The following is a 22934-nucleotide window of genomic DNA, read 5'->3' on the forward strand; positions in this document are numbered from 1 at the left end:
GGCTTGGATAATTGGCACTGAGACGCATCTATCAGGGAGACGGTGCGTCCTCTCCAAGCAGAGGTCAGGGGAGCTCACCATGCACCTTCCCAGCCAGCCCTGGTGCAGCACAGTGTTGGGTGGTACAGCCCAGCAAGCAGCACGCACACTGCCAGTTCTTGCTGAAAAACCCTGAGCAGTGCCTTTCTGCCTATGCACATGCACAAATGCATGCCTCCGTGCTCAGGTGCCCCTCTGCAGAATGCATGGAATGGAAAATCCACTCATTTGTCAGAAACTGCTCTGTGCGAGGCTCCTAAATTAAAAGTTTTGTTTGGCACCAAGCGAAATGAATCAAAATCATCTGCAGAACAGGGCCCGGGAAAAACCAGAGCACCGCCTCTGCTGGGAAACATCGCAGTAAGGGGAAAAGTCTTGCATTGCTCAAACAGCAGACCATAAAAAAAAAAAAAAGTTAACTATAACCTGGATATTAAATTAAAACATAAAAGTCAAAACACGTCGCATCACAGAGATGCATTTGAATTTCCTGGACACTGTCAACAGACGGAAGTCAAAATGATTTGCTTCAAGGCTCTCCCATCTGAATGCTGCGCACCGGTTTTGATAATGCAAGCAGATAAAAAATGTATTTTCCAACAGAAAATTGTATCCCGGTACCTCTGCCTCCATTTCCAGCCTGTACAATGCTCTCCCTGCCCAGGGCTGGAGCACAGAGCCCTCTGGTTGCAGGGGATCCAGGTCCCCCATAGCACAGGGGCAGCACTCAACGTGCAGGAAAGCATTGCTGCGGGTTGTTAAGCATCTGCATATGGCTTTGGAAACTGCAGCCATGTCAGACCGTTATAATTGTGGATAAACACAGTGGAGCACAGTAGATTGCACAGAGCATGGCGGGGCTCTGATGCCTGCTTCCCAGCACTCAGCTGGGAGCAATGACAGCGGGATGGGCAGCCAGGGATGTTGGCTTGGCAAAAAGCACATCCAGGCCAGGATCCACGCTGAGCAGGGCAACCACGAGGAAGGCAGAAGGTTTGCCCTGCTGCCTTCTGTTGGGCTTGCAGTGCCTGGCCGGAGGTTCATCTTGGGCTGGATGCCATCCCAGAGGGTTCCTCCAGCGCTGCCAGGCTCAGGAGCACCTGTGCAAGCAGTGGGAGAGGAGTTTCCACGGATGTTGTTCCTCGGGGGCGCAGTGGAAGTGCTGGATTGTGACAGCTCAGCACTAAGGAGCCAGCCCAGATGGTGGCAGGGCAGCCACGGTGCATGGCATGGCCTGAAGGATGGGAGAGGGGAGGCATCGGGAGGGCTGAGCAGCACCAGGAGGGTTAACTGGAGCCACGGGAGCAGAAAATGAGGTTCCAGTTATTAGCTGATTTATTGGTCTGTCCTCAATTGGCACTCAGGACTCAGAAGAAAATGTTCCACTCGAAAGCATTAAGCATCTTCAAAGAGCAGAAGCATTAAAAATTGAAATCATAAAATAGACATGTAAATATAGCAGAGGTAAACGGGGCAGAGAAGAGAGACACAGAGCCCAGCCTGGGGGCAGGGGGCAACCGTGGGGTGCAGACACACAGGGAGAGGGAGCCGGGGGGCACAGGTGGGCACCCCAAATGCTACAAGGCTGACACCCAGCTGCTCCTTCTTGCCAGGTGTTTCCATGAGCCTTGTTCCCATAGGACTTGAGAGCTGGTGCAGAGACCCAACTGCCCTGCACCATGTCAGGGGTCACAGCTGGCTGCGTGTGGCTCCAGCACCCGGCCCAAGGACCACAGGGAACCGCTGTGCCCTCCGGAGCCCTTGTGTCCCCAAGGCACATCCCACCAGAGCAGCCAGCAGGAGGGCCAGCACCCTGCCCCGAACCCTGGCAACAGCCCAGCCCTCTTGGCACAGCTACCTGTTTTTCCCCTCCAGGCAATTTTTCTTAATTGGGAGCTTGTTAATTACCCCACTACTTTGCAGAGGAAATAAACAGCAATTAGAGACACGAGCGGCGTTTCTACTGGCTGGAGCCTCGCCGTGCTGCCAATGCTCCCCTGTGTGGCTCTGGGCAGGCATGCAGTCCTTGCCCAGTGCTGCACACCACCCTGCTCTGCACTGCCCCAAAGCCATCCATCACTGGGAAAAGCCCACTTTTCTGCACAATAGAAGCCTTGTGACTTTAAAGAGAGCATCGGACCTGTTTTTATTAATCAGAACTGCTATAAAGAAAGCATTTTTAATTAACATAATTAGCCTGTTTGAAAGAAGCAGCCTGCACCTCGCAGATACTTTTCAAACTAAAGATGCAGGCTGTCGCAGTCAGTCATCATTAAGCAAAACGAGATGCTTTGCCTTGCTGATCCACACCTGCCTCCCCTTTCCTATTGCAAACCCTTGTGAGCTGAGCAGAGACAGCTTTGGGCTGTGTGGTCCCCTCTGTCCCAGTGTCCTTGTCCTCATATCCCTGTCCCCCTGTCCCTGTTCCTCTGTCCCCTGCACACTCCTGTAGCTCAAGGTACACCCTGAGCTGCAAACAGGTAGCCCAGGAGGCAGAGGTGGCTATGAAAAGCTGCAGGATTTGTAAGGCTTTGTTTCCAGCACTGTTGCACAGTCAAAAGATAAAAGACTGGTTCTCATTGAAAAAGACCAAAAGGAAAAGCATTTAACGCCTGGTGCTGGGCTGCCAGCCAGCAGGGAGGGAAGGGAAGGGAAGGGAAGGGAAGGGAAGGGAAGGGAAGGGAAGGGAAGGGAAGGGAAGGGAAGGGAAGGGAAGGGAAGGGAAGGGAAGGGAAGGGAAGGGAAGGGAAGGGAAGGGAAGGGAAGGGAAGGGAAGGGAAGGGAAGGGAAGGGAAGGGAAGGGAAGGGAAGGGAAGGGAAGGGAAGGGAAGGGAAGGGAAGGGAAGGGAAGGGAAGGGAAGGGGGAGAGAGAGGGAGAGGGAGAGGGAGAGGGGAAGGGGAGGGAAAGGGGAAAAGGGAAAGGGGAAAAGGGAAAGGGGAAAGGGGAAAGGGGAAAGGAGGAGAGTGGCTATAGGAGCAGGCATCACCTGTGCGAGCAACCCAGCCCCATCCATGCCACCCTGCTCCGCCTGCCTGAGCTGCCACTGAACCGCTGATGGTTGAACTGAATGATCCTAATGGTCTTTTCCAATCTTAATGATTATATGAACCCAGTTCATTGTTTTTAAAAGTATTTTAATAGCGGCTACGCTGTTTTGCTAACATTTCTCCTTAGTGTGCAGTATAATAGACTGATCACAAGGAGGGCTTGTAATATAAACCTCCATGGCTGATAGAGGGCAGCTCCAATTGGGTGGGCATGCCCTGGAAATGTGCAGTGCTGATGGAGATGCTCATACCACGTTTTTCCTGCCTGACACCTGCCACACGGTATGGGCAGAAGCCACCTGCAGCTAGAGCAAAGCAAAGCCTCCAGAATGAAGATTTTTAGTGGTTTTCTCCCTTTTTGGCCATGGTTTCCCTAAGAAAGAGAGGTTTCTGCAATCACGTGCTCAGCATGTTGCCTGTCTCCCCTAATCACTCTCCAACTCAGCAGTCAAACTCGATAGAAGGTGAGTGACGGCTGGAAATCTCAAAGATATTGAATTCCTGGAGGTTTGGCAGAAATGGGCAGGCAGGCAGAGATGAGAGGCCTGCTTGTTCAGCCCAGCCAGGCAGGCTCTGCAGAGTCCACCAAAGGGAAGGAAAACCATGAAAGCTCCAACCCAGGGAATGGGATGAATGAAAGCACGCATCATTCTGGATACTGAAATCAGTCAATCTGACGTATCAGCCCTGGAAAAGCAGCCTTCTATAATGCAGACAGGCGCCTAACAGCCTGTTTCCAAATAGGAAATGCAATTTCCATGGGAAATTCTTTTTTTATTCTCTCTCTCTCTCTTGGTGAAAGAATTAAAATATTCAGAAGAAAAAAAAATAAATAAATCTTTCTGCTGTGGCTCAGTGCAGACTGAAACATTTCAGCACAGAAAGCACAGGAGCACTTCCTGTGAGCAGCTTCCATCTGGAAATGTCCAGGTCCCCTGGTTGCTGGGGAAGGTGTGAAGGGGAAGGAGAGCAATGGCAGAAGGTGGAGCGAACCCCGGGTTGGGTTCGCAGGGCACACGGGCAAACTTTATTTGCACACAGGCTGCGAAGCACCCACTTAGAGATGCCTCGAGACCTACTTGCAAGACTAAGTAAAAATACCTCCCTGGGTCCTGGAGCTGGGAAGGAGGTTTCCAAAACGGGCTCGTCTCCCCGCCTGCGCGGAGGCTGGGGTTGTGACTCCCCGGGAAGCTGTTTGTAGGTCTCTGTTGGTGGGCTGCAGGCACCCGCCTTCCCCAGCTGTAAGTAGGGCTCCCTCCTTCCTAGAGCGTTACACAACGCGGCTCCCTGGCTGCATCCCTGTCCTTGCTGCCCCGACTCGGCCGTGGGTTCGGGAAGCCTCTCCCCAGCCGCCAGCTGTGCGCACGTCTTATCAAAAGCCAAAGCTGCGGCCAGATGAACGGCGATGCTCATAAACGCCTTAGAAGGCAAATGTTAACGAGCGCTGAGCGGAGGGCAAGAAAAGCCCTTAATCGCATTAGCTCCGCTGCCAGAGCTGATGAACATCCCCAGGCCCAGCTCCCGGCCCAGCCAGGCGGCACAGCGGCAGGCTGAGCTCCCAGCCAAGCTTGACCCCAAAGAAATGCCTCCTCTGAGTGGGTGGTGCTGGCACCATGTGGATCTGCAGCCATGAGTCCCAATGGGCTTCCAGTGGCTTGACTGAGCAGGAGTGGGAAGCACTGCCCAGCTCCTTGCTGAGGCACATTGATAAATCAGAGCCAGGGACATGGGGCAGAACGGACCCCCCTTGGCAAGCATAAGGAGACCCTTCCACATGGTGCTGGAAAAAGGAGCCTGCCTGAAGGAAGGCTTCTCCACACCATCATTACACTGCGAGCCTGGAGGAGAGGGAGGTGCATTTATGCACTGCAGCTCAGCTTGCATAAATAAGCCATGTGCCAGGTTTTCATACTGGAAGCTCTGCTCCCAGCTCGTGTAACTGCCTGGGCTTTTTTATGCGGCCAGGAAATTATGATATAAAAATATACGTATAAAAAATAACGGCTCTCCTCAGATCAGCGGCCACGTGAGCACAGCCTGCTGTGCTGCCCTGCCTGTGGTCCTGCTCACCCTGCACACGCGCTCACGTGCCGCTCCACAACACACGGCGATGGGTTTTTTACGACGCCAGTCTGCAGTTCCCCCTTGGGAGAAAACGTGGTTTAATTTTTATTATAACCTTAAAAAGGAGACTAGTGAGGCATCTCTTCCATAAATTTGGTAAGTGACATTTACTTTCGCACGCGTTAAAGCTGCTGATGGATCAACCCGAGGAGAAGTGTCCCCTGGGCAGGGCACCTGCAGCTCAACTCTGCCCCAGGGCTCCCTCAAAATGCACCCCATCCCCAAAGTGTGCCTCACTGGAATGCTCCAGGGATGCCTTCTGGCCAAGGAACCCCATTTGTAGGGCCAAGGGACTCTACACCATCAGTGCCTTCCACCCTACAAGCGTTTCTGGCTGGCATGGATTGTCACCCATCCTGGCCAGGCTAGAATGGAGTTTACTGTGCAAACGCAACAGATCTCCTTGGCCACCAAATCCGGCTCCCTGCTAGTCAGGAGCCTGCCAAGTTTCAATCTGAATACACATAAAAGACCTCAACAGCTGGGTGTTTAATTACAGGGCTAGGAATCAGGCTCTGCAGAGCCCTATCGGGTTATTGCAGCTCCCTCGAGCTGGCTGCATGGTGTGCCAGGAGCGGCCCCGGGCAGCCCAGCAGCTCCAGCTCTGGCTGAGGGTGCAAAAGCTCAAGGAAGCAGAAAACGCAGTGAGCAGAAGGCAGAGCACAGAGCTCAGCCCCTTGCTTGGGCAGAGGCATCACAGTGGCTCTGTGGGCAAGCTGCTCTGCCTCCTGTGGGTCCGTCCCTGGCAACGTCTGTCTGTCCTGCACAGTAGGGCTCCCTCTGGGCAGCAAAGAGCACGACTGAGGACTCAACCATCACTGCACCACACACCTGTGCAACTCTTTGCTCTGTTCTCGGTATCCAGCAGCCCAAAGCTGGCACCCACTCCCTCCTCCAAGTGCTCCGTGCATTGTGAGCAAACAGAGCAGCGATGAGCCGGCAGCAAAACGTGCAACTTCCCCAGCACGGGGGGTTCACTGGAAGGTGTCCAATTAGTTAGCGAGCACTCCAGAGCAAAGCACTGTCAGCAGTCAGTAATTAATTGCCACAAGACAAGCGGCAGTGAATACATCTGAGCAACCCACGTCTGTCCTAAGGATGGACGTAAGAAAAGAAGACACCGGGACGAGCACGACCCTGGAGCCACAGCGCCCAGCCTCTCCCAGCAGGGAGGAGGAGCCCAGGCAGCAGGCAGAGAGCACAGGCTCAGCCCCAGACCCGTGCTGACACGGAGAGGAGCAGCAGGCAGTGACACCGCAGGGGTTATGAATGGATGGTCCGGATCCCCAAAGATGCGCATCCATCCCTCCGTGCAGCACCAGCAGCTGCCATCCCTGATGCCCTATAACCAGTGCTGGCACACAGGGATACGGAGCACAGCCGAGCAGCCCTGCCCTGCTCCCACGCGCTCGCAGCAGCACGTCACAGGCACGCACGCTGCTGCGGCGCACAGCCCGTGCGGGCTTTGCTTCTGACGAGCAGAGCTGCAGTCATTAAGGGAGAGGGAGACGTCAGCCCAACCAGGCACCTCCCACTTCCACCAGCCACAAGCGCCATGGAAGCCCCGGGATCGTTTCTTCACGTGCTCACGCTACAAGTGTTGCTTGTGCTGGAGACGGCGGGCACAGCGGGCAGCTCCGCTGTGCTGCTTTGGCAAAGCGTCATCTCCTGCAGGGAGGGCAGGTGTGTCACTGCGCCTCAGCCCTTCTCCTTTCCGCAGCCGCCTCCCAGCAGGCTCCTCTTGTTGCAAAGCAAAGGCAGAGCCACGAGCGCGGATCTCCCCCGGCGTGCCCGCAGCGACACCGGCGCTGTGCCCGGCCGGAGCTGCGGAGCGGTTGTGCACGCGGCCGCCGTGATAAATCAGCCCGAGAGCCGGGCTTTTCGTGCAGCTGCCTCATCCCCTGCCAGCATGACAATGTGATTAATTTTCAGTGCAGATGAAGCTCATTTCTCACCGGCACGTGACGGCCGCGCAGCCGGCGGGGGTGAGCAGCGAGTGCAGGGGGGTGAAGGCGAAGGCGAAGGCAGCACGGAGCCGCGCTCGGGGCAGCGCCGGGAGGAGAGCTCACCGCATTCGGCTGCAATTAAGCACGGTGCTGGAGAGGAGCCCTGCGTGGGCAGCGAGCTTCTATCGCCGCTCGCACACACGGCCAAAGCTGGGGAGCACCGTGCTGCAGGAGGAGAGTAAGAAGATTTGGGGAGAAGCAGCCTTGAGATGCTTACTGCGTTTGGGAGAGGCCATGCCAGCCAGCTGCCTTGCACACCTATTCTCCCTTTGGGGCTGTTTTCCACCCCACAGCCACCCTATGAAAGGCACGTGCTTGCGTGCCCTCCATCACTGCCCTGTGAACAGCCAGGCGGAGACTGGCAGCTCCCAATCCATCACGGGCTGCAGCTCTAGGAGGAACTGCCTGGGATGGCAGCGCTGCCTGCTGCTTCCTGACGTCACTCAGGCCTGCCCTGGGAAAGCTCAGCCTGCTCACCACCCATTGACAGAGTTTCTGTGCTGGAGCAGTGCCCGAAGCGGCGATGCTGTTGACACAGCGCTGCTCAGCACGGCTCTCCTGACACCAGTGCACTGATGCGGGGCACTGAGCTCTCTAGGGCTCCTGCTTGGCCTTTTCCTTAGAGAACAGAGGCACTGAGTGTGACTGGGTGGATGCCCACCCTCCCATGGACACCCCTGGGTTTGCAGGCACTTGCACAGCAGAAGCAGAAGAGGAAGGCAGGAGTGCACGGCAGGCACAGCAGCTTGGGTTGCACTGCTCTCACCTGGATGGCAATCTGGGGATCCACAATACGACACCACTGGGAGATGGGGTGCATGAATCAGAAGGAGATGGAAATGCCAGGAAGAACTGCAGATGATCATCCGTGAGGAAAGTAAAGGGTGCTGCAGGCACTGTGCACCAGTGGTCTGCCACATGCCCTGACTCTGGCACAACTGATGCCAGGCCGTGGTGTCCCTGCTAGTGCTCCATATCCCTCAGCCAGTCATCCCAGCAGCAGGTGCCCCTTGTTGGCACCCCATCTAGCACCCTAAGGGGCCATCTCTGCACCTCTGCAAAGCACAACCAGCCCAGGTGGCAGCAATTCACTGCGGTTTGCTCCAGCAAACCCACCCAGTAGTGCCCACTACTGGACAATACATCACAACCTGTTGCATGGGAAGCCTGCTATGATTTCCTCCCTTCAGGAAATCAAAGCCATGCCTCCCCAGTCTGACCATCTTTTCTCAGCCTACAGCGCAGGAGGAGCCCGGAGCCAGGAAGGAGCCTGGCATGGATGGAACTGTTTGCAATCTGTGCAAGCGATGCAGCAGGAGTTCAGCCAGGCCACGTGGGCCAGGGACAGCAGCAACGAAGCAGTGCCAATGCGTGCAGTGGGACTCAATTATCGGCCCTACGGGTAGTGCCAAACAGAGGAGATGCACTTTTTGATATGTGTGCTTTCTAAAGAAAACGTGTCAAAGAGACCGGATAGGAAGGCAACACAACATGCGATGGCCCCGCTGCTTTGGAGGCAGCCCTGCTAATTTCTCTCTGCACTGAAGCAGGACACTTTCTGCTGGTTTAAATTACACTCAGAAATCCCAGGGTGACTTTGGGAGTGCAAAAAACATCAAACAAAGAGAAGGCTGAAGGACTGGCTCAAAGAAGCAAGGATGGCCTCACTGCACCCAGCAAAGCTGTCACGGGAACGTGCACAGCACCACTGCCCTGTGGTGTGACCCAAGCCCCAGCCAGGACCGTGCAAGGCCATGCGTCCCCAGAGCCTGGCCCCGGGTACATCTGTGCACTCAAAGCCTGGCACCAGCTTTCTCAGGGTGCTTCATCTTGAAATACAAAAACCAAAGGGGTTTTTGTCTTTGTTTACTGAGTGCCTTCGCTGGAGCAGGGAACCTGCCAGGCCTGATCTGTGCTTCACAAGAAGAAAGGAAGCAGGGTGGCTGCAAGGAGCACGCTGCTGGAAAGGTCGCATGGCCAGCACTGCCACCCCTGACCTTCATGGTTCTTCCAGATCCTGGGTGCTCTGAGCCACATCTGAACTCACTGCCCTGCCACATCCCCAGGGTGGCTCTGCTCCGCTCCAACCCAGTGCTTTGCCCTCTGATCTTTGCAGAGCTCCTCCAAATCCCCCCTGTGCTTCACCATGGAATTACTCAGTGGAATTTCTACGTTCTCATCCAGCATAGTCTACCTAGTGAGGACTGAAGATGCCCCCCTTTGCAGACTGCAGAAAGGCAGCAACAAATGCACAGTTTGCACACGGGGGAGAGATAACTGCGCCAGCACACGTGCTGCCTTTGCATTGTGCTGAAGGGCTCTGGGATGGACCCTGTGCAGAGCCTGGCAATGGAAAATGCAACCCGGCCCTCACGGCTGAACCTTGCCCCCCAGCACAACATGGAGGAAACACACTGTACTTACCGGAGCTGGAGTCCTGCAGGGACCCGCTGCTAGGTGTGAGACCTGGAAGGGAGCAGAGAGAGATGTGTCAGTGGGCTGGCCACTGCCAGCAGTGGGCATTGCAAAAGGGAATGCAGGCAGGCTGGCAAGACTGTGCCAACAGCTGAGGTTCTACTTCTGTCCCCCCGGCAGCATGCAGGGCTGGCAGGGCACTGCTGGCCAGAGGACAGACATGGGGCATGCTGAGACACAGGCTTAGCTCTTGACTACCCTGCTGGGTCATGTGCTGGTGAATTCCTGAGCCAAGGAGGGAGAAATTGGGAGCGACTTCACACGTGCGGAGGTGCTGGCACCCACCCTGGTGTGCGCACACCTGGTGCTCAGTGCCTCCCCAGCTCCCACAGCACGCTATGCAAACCCGTGCAAAGGAGTCACAACAACCATAAATTCCTGTGAAAAAATCTCTCCGTAAATACGAGGGAAGGGGAATTTACAGCGTTTTCTTTGGAGATTTCTCCAGGTGTTCCCTATTAAGCCATTGTGTTAGTTTGCATAAGTATTCCTCAGACAATAAAGCACGCTCCGCAATCAGTTACCGGCAGCGGCGGGTGTGCGGCACGCCGGCAGCCAGCCGTAAAGATGACAGACGGGTTCCTGACGTCACCCATCTTCAGGGGGGCTTTAAATCAGCACCTCAGCAACAGGTTGTGCTCAGCCTGCCCCAAGGTGGGAGGATGTGGGAAGAGGTGGGATGCAGGGGGCTGTGTTGCCAAAGGACACCTCATGGCTCCGTCCCTGCTTGGGGACGCTGCCTGGTGGCGCAAAGAGCCTTCAGGAGGGTGAAGAGGAGAGAACCCCTCTTCCAATCCCTGCAGCTCTGCCAGGCTGACAGGTTAACATCGGGAGCCTGTGCTGTACTTTGGATGTGACATTTCTTGGCGTGTTTAACACGTCCTTATCACAGCTCCACTGCAATTCAGTGGAGATGGGGGGCAGAGAGGCAATGGATAGAGCGTTTCCTCCCGGCATGAAATGCGGAGCATGTCCTCCGCTGAGTGCAATTACTGTGTCTCTGACTCCTGTAATCTGGCTAATACAGTTAAGTATACTGGAGATTAAGGGATTTTGGACTGCAAAGTCCATTTCATCCACCCAGGCCTGTGCAAGGTGATGCTGGCAGAGAAATCTCCCGCAGAGGTGTTGGATGGAGCTGGGGCAGGCCAGTGGATGATGGTCACACCGCATCCCTGAATTGCTGGGGGGAGCACAGAACAAGCCCAGGGCTGCAGCAGGAGATGGTGAGGGGGAAACCTGCCCTGGTTCTGGGGCACGGCTACAAACCAAGGCCTTGTGCCAAAGAGCCTCTCCCAAATAACCCTCCTTCTGCTCACCCACACCCCTATAAGCACATGTATACAGTGGTATGGAGCTGGGCAGCCCCCACAGGGTCACCCCACACATCCATGGGGCCTGGCCCCAGCCAGCTCGCTCCGACAATTCAAAGCCTGATTCTAAATGTTAGCTCTACAGCTCAGCACAGAGCAATATATACAGAGCAAACCCACGTTGTCAGGAGATACCCCACAGCCATCAACACATCTGGATGCAAATGATCGCTTAAACGCCCCACATGGTTCCGCGCATACGCCATGGATTTACTGCCACGTCTTGTAGAATTAGGAAGGATGAAATAAGGCAGCTGAACAGCGCCGGGCATGTGGGAGCAGCCACCAGCTGGCTGCAGGGCTTTGGCTAGGGAGGGAGATGTGGGTAAGCTCAGAGGGATGCAGTGCTGCTCACAGCCCGGGGGCAGCACGCTGGGGCTGTGCCCCACAGCAGCACGGCTGCATTCCAGATCTGCAGTCTGAAAGTCAGCCAGGACAGAATGCGCTGCGGTCCAGGGCAGGAGGGGCACTGCGACCATGTGAAGCTGCCTCAGAATCATAGAATCACTATGAGTGGAAAAGACTTACAAGATTATCTAGTCCAACTGTCGATCCATCCCACTGCGTCCCTCAGTGCCACATCTCCTCAACTCTTGAACACCTCCAGGGATGGTGACTCCACCACCTCCCTGGGCAGCCTGTGCCACTGCCTGACCACTCTTCTGGAGAAGAAACTTTTCCTGATGTCCAACTTGTCCGTCCCCTGGCACAGCTTGAGGCCATCACCTCTCATCCTATCGCTGTTACCTGGAGCAGAGGCCGACACCCACCTCACCACAACCTCCTGTCAGGGAGTTGGAGAGGGCAGTCAGGTTTGCCCTGAGCCTCCTCTTCTCCACACTGACCCATCCCAGCTCCCTCAGCAGCTCCCCATAACACTTGTGCTCCAGACCCCTCACAGCTCTGCTGCCCATCTCTGGACACGCTGCAGGGCCCCAGTGTCTTTCTGGCAGTGAGGGGCCCAGCTCTGAACACAGCCCTCCAGGTGCAGCCTCACCAGAGCTGAGCACAGAGGGATGATCGCTTCCCTCTCCTGCTGGCTGCACCATTGCTGGCACAAGCCAGGATGCCACTGGCCTTCTTGGCCACCCGGGCACACTGCTGGCTCGTGTTCAGCTGAGCATTAACCAATATTCCCAGGTCCATTTCCTCTATACAGTCTTCCAGCCACTCTGCCCCAAGCCTGTAGCTCTGCCTGGGGTTGCTGTGGCCAAAGTGCAGGACCTGGCCCTTGGCACCACAAATAAGGCACCATTTTTAAGCAGCCACGAGCGCTACCAAGCTCAGAAAGGGAGGAAATCTGTCTTCAAGGGAAAGATGGGGTTAAAAAAAAAAAACAAAAAAACAAAAAACAAGTGAACAAACGATCCCGGGGAGTGACTATAACACCTTGAAACCGTCCTGCTTTGAAAAGCAGGGCTGGTGCCGGGAAAGAAAGCCTCATTACCATCAGAAACCCTCGCTCCTGCCCTCACCTCCCCGCTCATTTCCATATCACAGGGCACACAATGCCTTTCTTCGCCCGGAACGATCGGCACAGCCCCGCACCCGCGGGAGGAGCGGGCGGAACAAAGCCGGGCCGGGTGGCACCGCGCTGCCTTGGGACCCTCATTGCCGCTCACGGACCGCTCCCATCGCGGATCTGACTATTGGACGACTTCATCTATTTTTTTTTTTCCTCAGCTTCAGGATTCTTTAGTCAGTCAAATAAGGCTCAGGCATAGCAGAAGCGGCAGAAAATCGAGCATTGTAAAGGCTGCGGCGAGTTATTTTCATCTTAATGAACGTGTAGGAAAGGTTGACAAGTCTTTATTCTGCTCTTAGGGGATCGTCGGGAGGTTCCCAGCTGATATGGGAGAAAAAATTAAAAGCATCAGAAGAAATTACAGCAGGAAGTCAAACCCAGGTCTCTGCATAACGCCAAGCAACGTGCGCTCCACAGAGCTGGGTGCAAACAGGGTTTCCAGCCAGCACCAAAAATGGCTGTTTTTCCCCAAAAAGCACCATGGACGTGGGCTAAACTCACTGGATTCATTCTTCTCCTCCCGAAAAAAGCAAGGCAAATCCGGTTGTGCATGGTCAAGTCTCTGCAAAGACCTTGGGTTGGAGCACAAGGGCACCTAAGTGCAATGAAGCCCCCAGGAGGCACTGCCTGAGGCAGAGCCATGAGGTTCCCCATCCCGGGGGTACCCTGGGGCTGAGGTCCTCCTAAAGGGAGCCACGCTGTGCCATGCTGTGCCGTGCTGTGCCATGCTGTGCTGTGCTGTGCCGTGCTGTGCTGCTGTGGCTGCTCAGCCCAATGCTGCGCTGCACGAGGCAATGCTGTCAGCACTGATTGATGGCATGGTTCAGAAGGAAATAAATTCCCAGGCTTATTGCAGGAGGTGAATCGGGGGGTGTATCCATCTTAAAGATACTTAATGAATGTGCCTCAGCACGCCGAGTGGCAGCAGATACATCTCCGCAGCCAGCACTCCCTGTGCTGCTCCTTGCAGGGCTCAGGCACAATTTAGCAGCTTCTTATTGATTTTATTTATGCTTCCCAGGCCCTGGCAGAATCTAGATTGCCCCGGCCCAACGAGAGCCCTGTGGTCTTGGTGGGGATGTGCCCACCTTGAGCGGGGCGCTGCCAAACCACCTAGTATGGTAATTCTGGGGATGAAGCCTGTGCTCCAAGTGGTGTTTTGGCCCCTGGACCAAGAGTTGAAGATCACATAGACCTCAGCTCAGCTCTCAGGCCAAGGCAGAGAATGATACTGCACTGCTGGGCAGAACTGTCCTGCACCAGAGCAGAGGTAGGACCAAAAGGGGTGGTCCAAAAGGAAGAAGCTGTGTTATTGGGAGGTAGGAGAGAGAATCCCAACAAAAGAAAAGAAATAAGGACCTTACGGGAGACAACTTTGCAAGGAAGACTTTGGAAAACCTTAGCTTTTATTCAGCATAGCAGACTTTCACTTTTAAGGCAAGAAAAATGGCAATCAGCAGTTCTGGTGCGTGGCTTTGCTTTGTTTTTCCCTCTTTCCCTTGAGGGGGAAAAAAAAGAAAGGAAAGCAGCAAAGAAAAGCAGAGCCCTGGCTGACCTTTCTGGCTAAGCGACCTTGTCTGAATCACTGGATGGTAACAATGAATGAAATGCCAGTGCCCCAGTTCATAAATATCAGCCTCCTCTGGGGGTGAAATGCCAGCTTTCTAACGTGTAAATGCCGCAAAGCAAATGTCACCCTCCCCGAGGTGTGAAATGCCAGGTGGCAGGATCTGCCAGGACGGGGCACGGTGGGGCAGCTGGGGCCGCTGGGTGCTGCCCAAGGCTGTGCCTGGCTCCTCCTGAGCTCTGCTCTTATAGAAGTAGAGAATGGTTGGCTTGGAAGGGACTCTAAAGATCATTGAGGTTCCAACCTCTGCCATGGGCCAAGTGCTCCCCCAGCTCAGGCTGTCCAAGGCTCACCCGTATCCTAGTCACCTCCAGGGATGGGGCACCCACAGCTCTGGGCAGCAGTGCCAGCTCCTCATCCACTCTTGTCCTGTCACTTTCAGACCACGTAAGACATTGGCCTCCATCTTATTTATAAGCTCCCGTGAAGGACTGAAAGGCTGTTCTCCAGCTCCTCCTTGAGCTCTGCTCTTCTCCAGCTCCTGCTCAGTTTCTGCTCATCCCCAGCACTCCCCCAGCGCAATGCCTTGAGGCATGCAGGCAGGAGGTGTGGGACAGGCATGGCACCCACACTGACAGAACCCCATCTTAGGAAAGCTGCCTTTGGCCTCATTTTTCCCCCTTTCCAAGCGTTGCTCCCCCAGCAAACCAAGCATGAGATTCCTCAGAATGGGCCAGCCAACCAAGTAATCAAATCTAAAGATTGCTTCGCATCAAGCCAAAATAGGTACTTCCAGTTTCCTAAATGGAAAAACAAGTGAGTGTAAGGAGATATTGCCACATAAAGAGTTTATCGTACCTGAAACTCCTAATTTTCAGTGAGTGCTACCGCTGCTGGTCTTAATCCTATTTATTAAGCAGGAGGAACCATCAAACACGCTGTCATTGTGGCACCGAGCAGAAGAAACAAGCGGGTGAAGCCAGCAATATACACAATGCTCCTCCAACCCGACGTGTGGCCAAGTGCTTTGCTTGGACCAAGGATCCATTTCCCAGCAGATCCCATTCCCTTCTCCCCTCAGCACCAGTGCAGGCTCAGGATACCCTTTTGGGGCTGATCTGCTCCCCCAGCTCCCAGCAAGGCACCCCATAAAGCCGTAGGGCTGTGCACACACCAACATCCCTACCTGCTGCCAGAACGGCACGGCAGCAAGGGAATGAATGAAGCTTTGCTTTGTGTCCTGTGGGATCCGGAGCTCTTCTCTCTCCCCACACCCACACCTTTTTTTTTCTCCCCCCCCCCCCCCCCCCCCCCCCATAAATGTGTGAAATAATTTCACCACTCTTTTTTTTTCATTCTTTCAGCTACTCCTCCTCTCCCCGGATCTCACCCTTCCCAGCATTTGAAAATAGCTCATGAAAAGGAGGAGGAAGGCGGGGGGGGGGGGGGGGGGGAATGGGAGGGGGGGAGAATTAAAGGAAATGTGTGGGGATGGAAAATGGAAGGGGAGAAAAGAGAAAAATGCAAGAGTAAAAAATATGCATCTTTAAAAGCAAGTCAGGTCTGGCTGGTGGCTTCCACCGGAGCACCCCGGGCTGCCCAAAATTCCCTCCTTGGGGGGGGAGGGCTGAAGTTTTTAACCTTTTCCTGCTGATTTGGAGGGCTGGGGAAGGCTCACTGTATCCTGTCACTGGTTACACAAGGCACAGAAGTGGGGCAGTGCAATCACACCCCTCCACGTCCGGTGCAATCCCTTGGCAGAGAGCAGCCCCCCATGCCCACCAGCACCGCCTGTGATCAGAGCTGGCTGGGAACCTTCTCTCTGAAAGGCTTTCCTTCTGTGCTGACTGCTGGAAACGAAATGTTTGGGAAAATCCTGACGGAGCTGATCATTCTCCTGCAGAACCAAGCAAAGGGAAGGGGCTGCACAGAGGCCTCACCAGGCACAGGTAGCAGAGCCCCCTAGCCCAACTCCCAGGCTGTGCGTAAGGCCTTTGACCACAAGAGCAAAGTGGAGGGCATGGCCTGGCTGTGTTTGAGCGAGGGCATTAAGCTCAGAAAGGGGAGAAGGAAAGGAATGAGTAAAAGCAGGAGCAAGGCAGACATCCCCTCGTTGCTGCTGTTTGCTTGCTTAGGGCTCCTGGTTCCATTTTTGCATGCACACCAGTGCTCACCCCATCGCTGGGGACACGTGTGCAGCAGAGTGCTGACAGCACCCAGCAGGGGTGGGGACACCCAACGCAGGGCAGGACGGAGCCGAGTGACGCGCTGAGATTATGGCGGAGTCTGAACGAGAGCAAACGCTAGAGGGACACATCCCAGCTCCTTCCTTGTACAACAAATGAATGCTCAGCCCTAATTCAGCTCAAAGCAACTGCTTGACGCAGGGGGGGCCCGGGGATTTCTGCTCGCAGCAGCACAGAGGGGAATCCGCGGCGCAGCGGGAGGGCTGGCAGCGGTGGGGGCCGTCCCCTGAGGAGCACAGCTCTGCATCTGAGCATCTGAGCCCAGAGGATGCTTCCCACCCTGCTTGGGAGCACAGTGGGCTCCTCGCTCCCACATAGAAGAACCTGGGAAGCCAAAAAAGCCAGAAGCAGTGGGGAATCAGGCTGGGGTTGAGACCCACCTCTAACAGAGGGCTGTGCTCACATTGCAGAGGTCCAGCACTGAGGAGCGCATGGGGGGCTGTACCAAATGGAGCCAGCTCTATCTGCATGCTTTACTGCCTCGGCCAAGCCCCTCAGCACAGAGTGACCACTGAAGCCAAATCCTGGAGCTGGGGGTGATGCTGAGCGTGCCTCCGACATCCTTCAGGAGCTGCCGCTGCGCTGCTCCCTCTTCCCACCCTCCCACAGGGACGCTCACTTCTCCCAGCTGGGATGAGGAGCAAACAAGTCCTCACCCACTCCAAGTAGGTGGCTTGGCAACGGCCGAGCAGGAGATGCTTTCTGCTGGCGCCAACCTGCAGAGCTAGCTCAGCAAAGCCAGATGATAGTCAGCGAAGCCGCCCTTTCCAAGAATAGCACCGCTCGGCACGCAGATCGCTCCTCCTCAAGAGAGCTCTAAGGGCTTAGAGCACTTCACGGCACCCCAATTTCCAGCACACAGGAACAGTGCTTGCAGAGCTCATCATTTTCTAGTGCATCTTCATTAGCCTTTAAGCACTCTGCTGCTGGCCTCCTGCGTCTCCACGGCTGCTGGAGAGCCCGGGCCACATTCTGCTCTTGTGCACATTGGTGTAAGTGCAGGCAAGGCAGAGCAGTATGGGAGCTAATGGGAAGTGGCTCTGTTCCCACAGGCCCTGTCATGCCAAGGACTTCTTCCCTGTGCCCCCCACCTTGCCTTCCCCAACTTGGTGTTACCAGCCGAAGCCAGGTGCCCTGGCTGAGAGCTTCTCCCCCAGCTCATCACTGCACCATCACTGCTTTACTCATCTCTGCTGGAGCTGCATACCTGAGGCAGCTTATCTGGGTCACGGCGTTCCCCTTCCAGCCCTCTGCAGCAGGAGGAAGACATTGTGCTCTGAAGCAGCCCTGCCACGTGTCCCATGCGCTGCGCAGGGGACCAGAGGCTGTGACAGCCTTTCTGAGACTGAACCCCCTGGAAGGGGAGCCCCACCACTGCCTCTTGCTGTCTTTTCACAGCTTCTGCTCACACCCCATGCACACACTCTCCAGCCCAGGTGCTCAGACCAGAGGCAGCAGGCTCTGGCAGCAATGTGCATGGACCTGAGCTCCCTCTGCACAGCTCTGCCCTCACCTCCCCATCCCCTTCTGCCCCGTTGACAGGATGGGATTTGCCACAGCTGGCTTTTCTGAGAATTGCTCATAAATCCCAGCATGAGAAGCGCCGGAGAAGAGCTAACTCTGACCCAGCCTTTACCTTTGCCTCTGGGCATGGCTGCGATAAGACCATTCAAAATCCAGGCTGAGGATATCCTGCCCAGCCTGCCCCAAATCTGGCAGAGAAAATCCTCCAGTGCTGCAAGGCTAAAACCAATGAGTGGCACCAAGCCACGGCCATCCCTGAGCCAAGCAACGTCCCAACACCAGCCCCAGCTACCCACAACCCAAACTTTGGGGGTTCACCAGACAGAGGGAGAGGACTGGGGGTCCATCCCAGAACACCTCTTACTGAATGCCCTGTTGATATGGTGCTGCCTGCCACTCCCTGCTGCCCAGCCTCACAAGAGGCAAATTGGAAATAAATTAGCCAGCATTTAAAAAACACAAACAAGCAAGAGAAGAGAGCGCTCCCAACTCTACAAGCCCAATGGCTGGTGGTAAATGGAACTCATTTTCCTGTAATGAGGGACGACTACACTTCGTTAGCTCAAACTTTCTCATTAATCACCTTTGCATCGCCGCTGTCTGCCTCGTCGCTGTCAGGCCATAATAACATATGAAGAGCATCCATTTATTCCCCAACTTCCCACTCAGTGGAGATATACGGCGCTGCAGGAATGGATTTATCCCAGTGCATGGCTCCCTGCATGAGAATGCCAATCTAACCATGAGGCTGAGTCAGACCCTCCTTTCTCCTTCCCCTGCCCTTTATTTCGTGTTGCAGCCAGCAACTGGAGGTGGCTGCGGGCAGCACGGGGCTGCTGCTCCTCTATAAGCAGTACTTCAAGGAGTGCTTTCTGTAACGTGACAGCTGTCACAATTGGAAATGGCCATTGCTCTGGTTTCTGTAGCGGCAATCTCGGGTTGGATGCATGCTTGAACAAAACCCACACGTGCACAGCAGCCACAGAGAGCGCCGGGGATCCACGCCAGTGCAGGAGGTGGGGAAGGAGCTCCCAGAGGCCTCGCCAGCACAAGGACAACGAGTGGCACGTGTCCCTGGGGGGCTGTGGGGCCGGACACAGGGATGGGGCTGTGAGTGACCCCTGAGTTGACGCCCATCCTCAGCAGCCGGCTCCATCCCCGGCAGGGCGGCGGGATTAAGTACAAGTTATAATTAAGACTGGATGTTTGAAGAGAAACATAATCTCCGTTCTGTGGGATTCGCCGGCACAACAGTAATTAACGTCTCATTAACATTCGCCTAATTAAGCAGTTTATGAAAGTGGGTAGATTTGCATACTGCTCTACTTCAGCTTGGCTGTGCTCCGTTCAGGCGCCGGCGTTAACCCTTCCTACACCACTCCTCCTGCAGCACCCCTATGGGCCTCAGAGCAGCAATGCCCCTATGCTCACCCAGTGGCCTCGGGGGGAGGTAAGGAGGAGCACTGAGGCTCCCCCAGCCCCTCTGGGGACAGCAGGGCCACAGCACCGTGCCACCACACAGCCATCCCTGGGAGTGCCGGACGCGGTGCTTCCCTCCGCTCGTACCCACTTCTGCTCTGCTGTTGGATTAGCAAAGCCACTGCATCCATCATGTGCTTAAAAGGAGTGTGTGCAAACCCACTCTTCTTTTTTTTTCCTTTTTTTTTTCCTTTCTTTCCCCCCTTCCCTCCTCCTAAAGGGGAAGAAATGAGCTCTCTAGTTAGCGGTTAATGCTTGCAGTCAAGATGCACCTTTGCAGCAAATACAGCAGGAGAGAAAAATTCATGACACAGCCTTTCATTGAAAATCAATACAGCCCAGACCTGCCCGTGATACACGCACTCAATTTATCCCCCGCCTGGCTTGCAGCATCCTCACCGCCAGTCCCCCAGCCGCAACAAGGGGAGGGCTGCCCCAGCTCTGGGGGGGCACTGGGATCACCCTGGTGTTCTACACACGTCCCCAGGTGCTGAAACAGGGCAGGCATTTTGAGGATGCAGGGGGCTGGCACGCAGATGGCCCCGTGTTCCTGCAGCGCACCGCCCCCTGGCACCATTGGGGCAGACCTTGCCCTACCCAGTGCTGCAAAGGCAATTTCTGAGTTTGCTTCCACCTCACAACAGGTGCCTGCAGCTACAGCAAAGTGCTTTGCTCTGGCTCTGCTGGCCAAGTGCTCCTGATTTGCACTTAAAACACCTCTACCATGAAAGCACCTCTTCATTTTCCCCTCTCCACGTAGCTCGGGAGCCTTCTGGAGGTGATGATGGGCTGACCCGAGCCTAGCCTGAGCCCAAGCTGTGCAACCAGGCTACTCATCTCAACCTTCCTCTCCTTCCCCACCCAGGAGCCCCAAGGCTCCAAAAACTGCTGACATCAAGCGTATGGAGCCTTGCATCAGTACAAGGGGATGCTGTCCTGCTGTCCCCGAGCCCAGCGGCACCGGTGCTTCCCATCTGCTCCCAGGGAGGGTGGCCACACTCAGGGTCCTGCTTGGCACTGCACAGCAGCCTGACCTACTTTCCGCAGCACAGCCCGGGATGGGCACAGCAGCACAGCTTTCTTCTCCCCTCTGGCATGTACGGAGCTGTGCCATAGAGCAGCAGCAAGCTGAGCTGTCCAGCTGCCCTCCCTCAGCCCTTTCCTGCACTCAGGCCAGGGACTGGTGCCTTCCGTGCCCTTCCCCGAAATATTCTCAGCACATTGCAGCTGAGAGGAGGATTTATTGATCGCCTTATCTGCGCCTGATCCCAGCTGGAGCAGCGTGATGAACGCAGCCGGCTGAACACAATGCCTTCTTGCAAGGTCTCAGCAGCAGGAGCAGCTGGCAATTTGTGGGTGCCAACCAAGGGCAGACCCCCCCCCTCCCCCAGACCCCCAGCATGCAGGAAAGCACACCAGGGCCTGCATTTTGGGAGAGTTAAAGAGGGTGCTGACAGTACCCTATGGGCAGGGGGTTGGGGGGGTGGACAAAACAACCCCAAACTACTTTGCCTAATCGATGGTAAGCAGTTTAACCACTGTTCCTCTGCTGTCCAGGGAGCCCTAATTCCAGGCATGACCTGAATCTCTAAAGAGAAAGAGAAGGGAGGTGGGGCTGGCAGGCGAGAAGACGAAAAGCCAGGAGTGTGACGGGTGCCAATTTGTCCCTGTTCCCACTCTGCAGACCGGCTGCTGGGAGACAAAGCACCTGCTGGCAAGGAGGGATCACCGCGGAGCAGAGAGCTGCTGGTGGTGCACAGTGAAACCCCTCCATCACCCAGCCAGCCCAGAGCAGATGGAGTGATGGACGCAGATGGAATAACAGATGCCGTTGTCATTGCAGAAGAATCCTCTTGGTGCATGAAGCGAGACCCCCAGAATGTGACCCAGGCACTGAACGCACAGGGGCAGTTAGGGGACATGAGCCAGCCTGGCCTCAGTGCAGCCATATTTAAGGAGCACATTGTAAAAAGCAATGGTGAAATGCTCAGAGCATCCCACGGCCACAAGGAGGAGAACGGGGATGCTGGCACAGAGAGCATCCCTACCCTCAGAGCATGGTGCTGCGGGCTGAGGGGCTGCAACACCCAGGCATGCAGCTACATCAGCAGGGCTCACAAAGCAACGCTCCATAAGGCCACACCAAGAGCTTTCCAAAGGGACACGAGCTGCATAGGGGGCTCTGAACTCCTGGCCCACCTGAAGGACCAGGGCACAGGGAGAGGGGGCACAGGGCTCCAGCACAGCCCTGGAACACTGCACCCCGAACACTGGGGAATGAAAACCAAAACTAAGGTGGAAAAACCTTCCATTCCTCGAGGTAAAATCAAGTTTGTCACTTGGGTAACAAATTGGCCTGCCTGACTGGCAGAAATAGCTTTGTTAAAACGTCTATATGTATTTTTTTTTTTTAGTTGCCTTTCCTAAATGAGTTGAAGAATGGGGAGGGTTCTCAAGTCCCTGTGGACAGCCAGTCTCTCTCTTCCCTTACTCGCACGGAGCAAGGTAATTATCTGCCAGGAGCCCGGCTTCTGGATGGCTGGTTACACTGCTAATTAGCAGGAACGAGCCAGGCCCCCGGGGCACGCGGGGCCGCCCCATCCCGCTCTGCCTTCCTCACTGTCTCCTCCTCCTGAGCAGCAGCAGCGCAGGATGCCCCTTCCCTCCCAAGGGAACGTATCCATGGCCAAGAAGGATGAGGATGTCCTGGAGAGCACTGCTGCTGCTGGTGCCAAAGGACTGGCAAAGTTCTTCACCCTGGGGCAGATTTTCCAAGCAGTCTCCCTTTCCCCCTAAAAATACCAAACCGACTGCTGAATGGGATAAAGGAGAGCCCCAGGGCATGGCAGGCATGGTGCCCATTGCAAGGAGCACCAAGGGGAGCACCCCCAGCAACCTGTCGTTGTCCATGAAGGCTGGCAGAGCTGGGGCACCCAGCATGCCAGCACTCAGCTCCCCATCCTCCTCACAGGCAGCAGGACAGCAGAGCACACTGATGCTTCAAGCACAGCTCAGCTCTCTGCATTCACAGCCAGAACGGACAGCAGGCACACAGCAGCATCAAGCTGCTCCCCCAGGATCTGAAGAGGCCCTGGATGCTTCCATCTGTGACCATACAGCCCCCAGCAAGGACTGACCACCAGGACACGGTCCAACTCTCCATCACATCACTACACCTCACAACCCACTGCACCCTGCAGGGAATAACGCAGCCCCACAACACCCTGCTCCAAGCTGCACTGCCCCAGAGGAACATCAGGAAGAGTCACTCACCCAGACAGGTCCTGGGCAGCTCAGGCTCCTCTTCCCATTTCCCCACACCACGAGAGGATGGGCCTGCAGCAAGCCGATGGCCAGCACCGTGCTGCTCCCCTGAGCTCTGCCCCTCTGCAGAGAGCCCCGGAGCTGCTCAGCCTTTGAAACCAACGCCCCTGCGCACACAGACACTGGTTTGTGGGTGCTGTGCCGCCTTCAGGATTTTTTTTTTCCCTTTCCCTTTTTTTATTTTTATTTTTTTCCCAGAGCATT

At 55.5% G+C, this 22934-nt stretch overlaps 1 protein-coding gene across 3 annotated transcripts in view; it reads right to left on the minus strand.

The window, feature by feature from the left end:
- Positions 1–22934, minus strand: part of LINGO1 (leucine rich repeat and Ig domain containing 1) — a 99080-nt gene that overhangs the window by 54317 nt on the left and 21829 nt on the right. For 2 of the 3 annotated variants that reach the window (XM_048956551.1, XM_048956553.1), the window contains one exon: positions 9642–9683. The gene's annotated coding sequence lies outside the window, so the exon portion shown is untranslated. Of the gene's footprint in view, positions 1–9641; positions 9684–22679; positions 22806–22934 lie in introns of those variants that run through there. The other variant, XM_048956552.1, reaches the window with a different exon arrangement.

This window comes from Lagopus muta, chromosome 10, assembly GCF_023343835.1.
Source record: "Lagopus muta isolate bLagMut1 chromosome 10, bLagMut1 primary, whole genome shotgun sequence".
In the NCBI taxonomy this organism is placed as follows: Eukaryota; Metazoa; Chordata; class Aves; order Galliformes; family Phasianidae; genus Lagopus; species Lagopus muta.